We start from the raw sequence: 10501 nt of genomic DNA on the forward strand, positions 1-10501 counted from the left end.
TGTGACATCTTTTTTGTGTCCAAATTCCTAACACTCAGAGGCTTTTTTTAATGTCTGATAAAATTCTTTAGAGTTATTTAAGGCACAATCAATTATACATACAGTATAACTGACTAACAAGACTTAGCATCCAAAAGCAAATAGTGCAAAAGTTGACTTTACCCATAAAGAGTCTAATGGTCAGTGGGAGCTTCCATAACTGGTTCTAAGACGAAAATTGGCAAGACAGAGGAAAGATTGAGAGGAATATGATGAAAGCCATCTATATAGACTCATAAACACTACAATAACAGAAATAGTACTCCTTTTATCTCCCACAGAGTGAGCTACTAAGGACAATGTCTCAGCAACTCTCTCACAACAGGGATGGAAAAGATTTTTATCAGTTACTAGGTAGTTTTTATGGAAAACAAATGGATGTTCTTGAAGATCAAATAGCCATCTAACCTCCAGAACTGTGAATGCTTCTTTTGCCACATTCGGGAAACAGCTTATCTTTTCTGCTTTTAAATACTAGCCTGTACAAATGCTCCCTCCTCAGAGGGACACAATGGCTTTTATCTCAATCCGTAGAGACAGAAGGGTCATGAGAGCAGAGAAAGGCCACATCATTTGCAACCTCCCTTTCCAGGCTTTCAGTGGTGTCTGTAACCCTACCAGTGATCCCTACAGATGATCCCTAGACACAAAGATTCAGTGAAATGGCTGAAGGTTATTGCATTGCCTAGGATCCTTTGCAGGACTTGAGGCCTATGCTGAACTGGCAGAATGACAGGCATGTCTTCCCTAGTTGGTCCCTTCAGATGTCCTGATGCTCTTTATAGATTTGCATGATGCACTCTGAGAGAGACAGGAAAAAAATCTTCCAAAAGCTCCAAGATCCTTTGGGTAATGAGTGGCTCCCCTCCCCTCCCACCCTGGCTCCTTTAACACTTACTTCCTTTTTCCTTAATTTTTCTCATTATGGGCAGTTCTAGGAAGAAGATGTCCTGCCTCAGCCTCTTTTGGTGCTCTCACAATTGCCCTAAAACTTCTACTGGCTATGCATATCCCATCCTGCTTTATTTCCTTTCATACTCTCCTGGCCCTTTTTGTCATATTCTCATGCTTTGCAGCTCTTTTTCTACCTATTTTTAGTAATTCTAGAAATTTTCCATAAACCTTGTCTATCTCTTATTATGTTTTCTTCTTTCCTAAACCTACACAAGCAAGAGAATGCACATACACAAAACTGTGTCTACGCTGAGTCTATAGAAAGCAGGGAAGTCAATAAGAGGCTGCTTCTTCAGTGTTTAAATTGCAGTATCTGCTCAGTATTACAACTAAAGTCTCATATCCCCAAATCAGCTTAAACATTGTTTTTAAAAGCTCTTCTGCTCTACCTCCAAACAGACCCCATTCACAGTTGTACAGATAACCAACTGCAAGTCCCAAAAAACTTCTTACATATATTTTATTTGTTTTGCACACACATAAGTTAACACATTTTTTTTCCATCAAAGTTTGGAATTTGAAAAATTCAAACCAGCAAAAAATGTAACCAGTCCAACATCTGTAGATATTCATACAGCTTTTTCTTCTTCTTCATTGCCCATTAAAATATGATATTTGTGCATTTTCAAAGCCTACATAAAAAGCTCTGTGTTCTGTGCTTGATCAGAAAATATTATCACAACAGGATTGCAACCAAGGATTCAAGAAGTGCAGAAAATCAGATTATCTTCCTTTCACCACAAGAGTCTTTTCAGAAAAGGCTCTTTGGTAGCTCTGGTAGCTATGATTTATCTTTATTCTTGTGTAATTGAAATGTTCATGTTTTACATTGTCATTAATTTGTAAGTTAGAAGCTGAAGAAATTAGTACCCTTGTGACTTACATGTCCCTATTTTCTCATCACAAACATCGACTAAATAAATCTCTGCAGCGTTTGTCTGTAGCTGATCATTGCTACTAGCCAAACATCTTCTCATATTCATGACAATCTCTGAATATACTGAATTTGCCAGTTTGAGGAATTGTAAAAAGGTATGACAAAGATTTTTGGAGGAAAAAATACTTTTTTAGATACATACCGCAGGCAAATGTTGATGTGGGATGGAAGCACATGACCTCAGCAAGCTAGTCTTGCTCTGACAACATCATCATTGTGAGAGAGAAAAAACGTAGAAGCAGAGAAAGGATAGAGATGAGGATAAGTAAGTGCATACTAAATAAAGTGTTCATGTCTTAAATTCTGGAAGAATAGATGGCTTAAAATTATATATGTGAACTAATGAGTTATTGGGAAGGCTTGGTTTGGACAAAAGGAAAGATAGTCCAGTCTGTCCAACAGAACAAGTATGCCTTGAACAGACAGAACATCTGTCTGCTTCTGCTGACAATGAATGCTAATGGATTTGAAGCAGTTCTAAATTTTTCCTCCAAAATCCATAACTCATGAATAATGTTAATGTCTCTGCTCCCAAGGGCTCACCATCCACTGCCACTTATGTAAAAGGTGGCCAACTAATGTTTTGACCAGGTCTCTTCCTGGTGTTTAAGGAGTAGTTTTTCCCACCAACATCTCATGACTAGTTGGTAAGTGAATGTCTTGTTCTCTTCTCTTAGTTGGCTTGCCCTTGTACTTTCACAGTTCCCAAACTACTGGGACACTAGGGAGAGTATGTGTCTGCAAATGCTGTGTTAACAGAAGTTGAAAACTTAAATGGATGCAGTTCCATCAAAAGTTACACAGGTTGCTTCCATTGCTGGGCTTTTCAAATGGAGAAGGAGAGTTTCTATACTTCTTCATAGCTCCGTAAAATCATTGATAAAAGTCCTCTGCCTCCAAATCATACTTAATCTCCTATCTTCTTTCCTGTCCTCCTACAATGGCAGAGGTCCTGTGTAACTTACTTCCTTTTCTCAATAGCTGTCATCACCAGCTAGCCTCTGTATTGTGTCGCATAAATATCCAAAAATCAGATAAATTTTTGTTAGATGACAATGAAGGTGTTTCACAGTGAATATTTATTTATCCATTGTAACTACAGGTGTCTAGAATGTTATAAGAAATGCAGTAATAAAAAAAATCTTGACTATCCTTAACCTGCATAGAAGATTTGGCAATGTTTTTGTCAAATTATAAGAAAGATTCAAACATTCATAATACTATACTTTTTTGTTAAAGAAACATAGCCCTTTGAGTTTTATAACCAAATGATAGACAAATGACATGAGACTGAATTAAGACATTGGGTATGCTTGTTTAAGGCAGGTGGGATATCTAGGAATTGGTTTTAAAATGAATATATCTTCAACTCTGCAAAAGCTTTCAGCTTCTCAGGTTATCCACACTAAAAGATTCTTCGAGTGAGGTATCACCTAATTTTAGATATCTATAACATGCATATCTCTGCTTGAATTAGTTGTCTAGAATTTCTTTAAAATCAGTGGATAGAAATAAACACTTCAAGTGTTATTCTTTTGACCTGCTTCAGATACCTACCTCGGGATGAGATGAATCATGCTTACAAGTTCCTCCAGTGATTTTAAAGGGAAACTAGATGACTAGTTCAGATGCTGACATCTGAAGCTTGATGAGATAAATTCAGCTCCAGTCTGGATGATGCTCAGTGTGAACTGCATGGGCCTACTTTTTTGTAAAAGATTTGAAATCAGCTACAAAGCTGAAATTAGTAATATATGTTTATCCAAGCACTGGCATGCTCTTTAGACAGCTGGTACCTACCCAAAGTCTTTGAAAAATTTTTTCTAGACACATTTTCTCCACAGTGTAGTATGGATTTCCTGCCTCCAGCACTTGAGCACAGTAGAAAGGAAGAAATCTTCCATTTAATGTCAAAACCATCACACTCATTATACCTACATGTTTACAAGGCAAATACAGCTGCGGTGACAATCAGACTTATACAATTAAGCCCATATTATTAAGTGATTCAAATATGCACATTGCACCAGGCAGTGCTAATGAGGAGAATTACTAAATCTGGCCTCTGCTTGTGCTTCATAGTGATAGCTGAGGTAGCTCAGAATAGGGTTCGCTGGATCCTGGAAGCTCCTGAGTCACAACAACTTTGAGTTCTAGCTGGGGTAAAAAGCACTCTGGAAATGCAAATTTAGTGTGTTAGCAGAATGCCAGGCTAATATAGCTATACTGTTTCTTGTACCTAAGCTAGCTCTTTCAGAAGTAGCATCACATTGCCCTATATCTCTTAGCATACATCTACAGTAGCCTATTAAGCAGCTGGGCTGCTTTGGTTTCTGTTGAAATCAATGGAAATACTGTCACAAATTCCTGCAGGAAGAGTTTTGGGGTTCTCCATGAGTGCTGAAAGTACATACAAAGTAACAAAATATATCATTTTGCATAGAACCTTACCCGCAACAAATACTTCATATTATGGTTAATAATGAAAGCATATAGAAAGGGGAAGCAAGATATACGTGTGCAGAATGCAGTCTTTAGAGATTATCTGTTATATTTGTTGCTTCTGAAAGGTAGAACCAGCAGTTCCTGTCAAAAATACACATTTATCTAATTATTTAAAAGGGCTGAGTTCTGCATTGTTGTAGACATCACCAAGACAAGATAAGCTTACGACAGGCATATTGCAGCCATTATGTAGGGTATTGTTGAAAATATGACAGGTCATAACTCTTGTGGAGCTCCCTTTGCATATTAATACAAAATTCAGCAGAAGGTTTTGATGAAGTTAAACGCTTTGACAGAATAAATTTGGCCTTTGAGACAAGAAGAAAACATGGTTTTCAAAGCTTCCTGCTCTCTCTGGTAGCAAAAACATTAAATTACAGTACAGCAATATTTGTTTCTCCCGACAGAGGCTGCAGCTTATGTGATGCATTGTAAATACATAGTCTACCTAGCATGCTCTGGATTTCTCTCCATTCGAAATGTTAACAGCTTATATTTTGATATTTTTAAATAGAAAGATTTAAGAAATTCTGTATAGATGGCTAGAATAACTATCCAAGTTTTTTGTAGACTAGTTATGGAACTAGCACTTGTTTTACTAAACCACAGGACCAATGACCACAATCAAAATGTATTTCCTAGCAGTTAAATCTAATGGCAATATCAGTTACCGAATCCAGTGGGAACAGCCTTGGATTCTACCTCTGTGTAAATCTAATGTCATTTACAAAAAAACTGTGACAATACAGAATTCATCATCAAAATCATGTGGTCTGTCACTTTGCTTGTGTTCAGTAGCATGAACCATTAAACAATGGCTCTGAATTTAGTATTTGAATGAACTTGAAGCTCAGAAGTGGTGTGTCACCGAGGCCTAAACAGAAGTGAAATATCCTGATTCATTTCACATGACAGAAATGTATATTGAAGCCTCCAAGTCTGAACAGAATGAGTTGTTGATTTTAAACTCCTCAGATGGGTTATATTTGGCCAGAAAAGAAACATAGGAATGATTTAGCATAATTAGGATTGAATTTCATGGCTATAAAGTGCACCTCCTAATTTGTTACACAAAACCAACCTCTTATAAACATGGCACCTCACCAGAAAAAGAAGCAGGGAAGCAATAGAGTGCTGATAGATTAGCAACATCTGAGCAAAATGCTTGGGAAGGAAGAAGGGCTTTTTAACTACATGCAAAGGTTAATTTCCAGAGACTACTTTGAAACAGCTAAGTAATCTTGCCTGATACAGAATTAAAGACCTGACAGCTATAAAGCCTGTAAAATTCTTCTCAAGCCAGTTGCTATGGCCTGTCCCAGTTCTTATTCATTTTTCTTTAATTATTTGAACCACAGTTTCTTAAAAGAAGAAAATCTTCCTGTTTTAACTAAGGACCTTTTAGGAAAAGTACTCATTCTTGAAATTTCTCTACCATATGTGCTTTGGTTCAAGTACATCTAAAGGCACATATTTTGTGTGAAAGAAGTTAATCACCAGTATTAACCAGCAGCCTGATTCACAGAGAGTACTGTTTTAGTAAGAAATGACTTTTTTAAAGATAATACAATTTCATTGTACTTTTTTCTTTTTTTTAATCTAATAGTTCTTTTCTTTCTTTAACAGGAAATGCAAACTCTTATAAAATGCGGAACAACCACCTGGATAGGAAGGCATACATAAGACGCTGTCTGTAGAAATTAGTATTAGTAATGTGAACAAAATGTAGGAAATTTTATGATGAAAAGCCGTCTCTTCAACTCATGCAAAGTTGTGTGACTTAACAGAAAGTAACAGAGCAGATGTTTTGATCAAAGATAGTGGGGGTTGGGTGGAAAGACAAAAACCAAAGCTCTCGAGCATCTTTTTTAATTGCTTTCATAGAGCCTCCTTTTTCTGAGTTTCTTTTGTGAAAATGTGCAAAATGTTTTTTCATATCTCTGTCACACTGCTGGGCCGATTCCCTTAGTCTTTCTGATTAAGGGAAGCCACAGGCCTTTACATACATTACAATACTTCACCTTGTGAAGTGCTACGATAACCTCCTGCGTTAAGAACTGTAATGAAGCCGCAGAAGCTTAAGAAAAAAATGGCAATATTTTGTAATGCTCAGCCTGTGTATACACTGCTTTCCTCTTCCCAGAGGAGACTGGAAAATGCCCATGACCAAAGAGTTTTCTTCTTCTTTGGAAGGAATGCTCTAGGGACTGGTGAGAAGCCTTTGCTTTTTGTAGTTTGTACTTTTCTTTTTGTAGTGTGGGAAACATACTTCAGCTCTAAAAACAGCCAAACTTCCCTTGGGCTGCAGGCCCCAGTGAGTTTGTCTTCTACTTACTTACACTACTTAGGTGTTACTGTTATTTCCACTGAAGTTTTCCAAGTACATCCTATGAATTGACTTTAAAATGGTAGGCGAATTTCAAAGAAGCCCCCGTCCCAGTCTTGCCATTTGCTTTGGTGAAATAAATTATGAGTATGTAACTAATACATTTTTACAAAAGAAAGAAATGAAAAAAAGCAGTATTCTAGTACACAAAGACATTTTGGCAAATCATCTCTGTCCTTCAAATATAGCCCACACTGGGGAGTTATCTGAGTCATCTTATGTTACTACTTTTTGAAATACTCCTTCCCATCTCTCGCCTGTCTTTCCCTCTTTAACATTCTGCATGCTTTGTTTTTGTACTAAGAATTCATATCTGAAAAACAGCTTTCTCATTAAATATGGCTGTACCAACTTGATTTTCTTTTCTCTGTTTTCTGGAATTCATTTTTTCTGGCCTCCACTTCTTCCCTGCTCCTCTCCTCTTCCCCCACCAAATACTGACTGTATTCATTAATTAGCACATCGATCATGGTTTGCAAGATTTTCCTAAAATACATTTTGGGGACCATGGACATTCATTCTACATCATATTTCTCAGAAATACTCACTACACATTTTTAGTTCAGTTTATAGCTCACCTTTAGCTTTTCATTGATATCACAAATACCATATTACTAACATAGCTGACAGATGTGGCAGCTCTAATGCTTTTGCTTATCTGACTCCTCTTTCCCCACTCCTTTTTCTGATTTGGGGTCCTGACAACATAAGAATTGTAAAATCTTTCATATAAAGCTATATTACACATCATAAATGAAAGTTTCTCTCCAGTATTTCAATATCTGAATAAAAATTACGTATATTCAGTTTTAACTTGCATTATGAAATAGTACAAACTTCAGAATATGTACCAACCACCTCTCTCCAATGCAGACTGGAATTCTATGTAGAGCTCAGATAAATGTAACTCATTTACTAAAATGCAACTGCATTTTAAATATTATTTTCAAATTACAAAGACCTTAGTAGATGGCATCTTATTTACACTTTGATTTGTTGGTTTGTGATTTTCTTGTTGGTCAGTGACTTTCTTTTTCTTCTCCCTAATGATAGCAAAGGTAGACTATTCAAAGAGCTAAACACCTTGACCAGAGTACAGACAGGCATGCAGATGACCTCTCAAGAACAGATATTCTAAATGATATCCAGTGATAAGCATGTCAAACACTCTGCTTTTGAGAACATAATTATTTCACAATTTGCAATATCCTGAAAAAGAGACATAGTAAAGATAGAATTATCTGTATATTTGGAACTTTGGTGAAATACCAGAAATGTTCTGTCGTTTAAACTGAAATTATAGCTTTTTGTTATTAATTACTGAAAATAATACTCCCTTGTAAGTCTGACATCTTACAAGGGAACAACTCCACACACATACACACACACCAATTCCTAATCAAGCTACCTTAAGAAAAGCTCTGGAAGAATAGTGCATTACTTGATATTTGGTAGCAGACCATCCCTGACAGATTTGGAAAGCTGACATTGATATGTATTTTGGATAGCGAAAAGGACATTCTCCTGATGCTATAACACTCATTTTGCCTTAGGCTTGGACATAAATGAATAGCAGTCTATTTGGTTTAGCAAGAAAAGTGAAGAGTTGTTCTCCCCTCAGCAAAGCTGATAGATGGATTTTCATGCTGTGGTGGACTGCATTTCAACAGGAAGTTTACTCTAGGTTTCACAGCAAGGAGCTTCTTATACGGGTTCTTTGCTAGGAGTTTTTTTGAAAACAAGAGTTTCTCCAAATGTCTATCTTTCATTACTTCTGTTAGACATTCTTCTAAATCATTGGTAAGTAAAAAGGGCTCCCCCTTGGGTAAATGAAGCAGGACAGATTCTCTCATCTGCTGCCCTGAGCCACTCCGTGGATTGAAATGACTGCAGCACAGGCAGAACAGGAGTTTGTAAGTGAAACAGAGCTTGGTCTTCTAGCACATCTGCCCCTGAGCTCACGATAAGGTCTGTTTTGGGGGTAGAAGACCCCCAAGAAAATTTGGCTATTCTCCTTTGGTGAGCAACAACTTTAGGACCAGAGCAAGGAGTCACGCTAAGGCACAGTTATTTCCATACTAGATCCCAGAACTTAGTAGCCACAGCTCACTCTCTTTTCCTTCCTTTCCTAGCTATATCTGGAGACAAGGAAGTACAAAATTTGTATGTTGTTTTTGCTTCAATATAGCAACTAATTTTACACAGTACTTCCTTAGCGTTATGACCCCAGTCCTCTAAGATATTTAGGCACCAAACTTGCATGTAGGTGCTGAACTGCCTATCCAAGTCTGTCTTTTCTTATATAAGTCTAACAGACTGGTTGATAAGAGATACTCTCGGTTTGTCTAGGTGTTACATTAGTTGCTGATATTAACTGTTTGCATTAGCAAGTGTATTGCTAAGAGTCTATGATAATGAAATTAAGCAAATAACTACATGCAGAAGGATGAGAGGCAGAAGTGATGCATAGTATAAGAAACTAGAAAGAACATAAAAATAAGATTGTGAGGTGATATTTTTGTGCAGTTTTTGGTTTGAAGTCAATGCTTTTAATCAATAAGTATCTGTCCTCAAAGATGCTGAGTTAGATCCAGTTCAAGACTTTTATTTTGCATGGTGAACACAGAGGAAATTCCTGAAAAGCAACTTTTTAAATCTTGCTGAAGCCCAGCCATTTCGAGTGTAAACACATAATTAAAAAATAAATACCTAGAAATAGCAGATGCCATCTAAAAGTCTTTAACTGCTGTAGAAAGAATTGTCACAACTCAGACTTCCATGAAGTCACAGAAAATATCTTTACACCTAAAAGCCCTGCCTACATTTCCTTACTCTCTGACCTACTCACTAAGTTAAATATATAAACGGTTTTACAAACCTTTGTCCTCCCCCTCCAGCAGTTATAGAACTGCCTATTTGTATTTTGTAGTGCTGTCTGTAGAAAACAGTGGATAAAGATATTCCTGTTATCTTATGCAAGACTCTACACATGCACGAGAACACTTCCTAAACAGAGAGCTCTCTTTCCTGTATTTGTCACTATCACACCTGCAAGTGATCAGGAGAGGTGATACATCTGAGCTACAACATACTTTAAAGGGTGTAGTACAGGCTAGGCACACTGCATAATCTGTTCACTGCAAAGTGCCACCATGCCCTTAATCGAAAATGAAAGTAGCAAGAACAATCTCAGTTTATTAAAGCATCTTAACCTACTAACAATTAACAAGATTATTTATGAGTATCTTCATATCATACATTAGCTATTGATTAGTTATCTCACTGAATCAAGCATAGAAAATTGATTTAGGAGTTGGACATTTTCTACAATCCAGTATTTCACAGAATGTATTTAGAGGTAACTATCCAGTAAAAGACAATGATATCCTTTGGTGATGAAACTGCCCCTGTGCAATAACGATGCCAGCATTGCCATATTTATTTTTCTGAGTAATGTAAACAGTAACTAGCTCAATAATAGCATTTCCTATCACTATATAGGAATTGTCTTTGTTACTGACAAAAACAAACAAAAAACCCACACCTGTTTTCCCCAAGCCTGTATGACTTCTTACAATGATAAAATAAATAAACCCTTTGTTCTACAAGATGCACTGGAAAGATTCCTTCTATTTAATGAAAGTCATTCATTCATTTTGAGTGCATTGATAGAAGGTAAA

The sequence above is a fragment of the Apteryx rowi genome, unplaced genomic scaffold, assembly GCF_003343035.1.
Source record: "Apteryx rowi isolate R43461 unplaced genomic scaffold, aptRow1 scaffold_358, whole genome shotgun sequence".
Taxonomy (NCBI): Eukaryota; Metazoa; Chordata; class Aves; order Apterygiformes; family Apterygidae; genus Apteryx; species Apteryx rowi.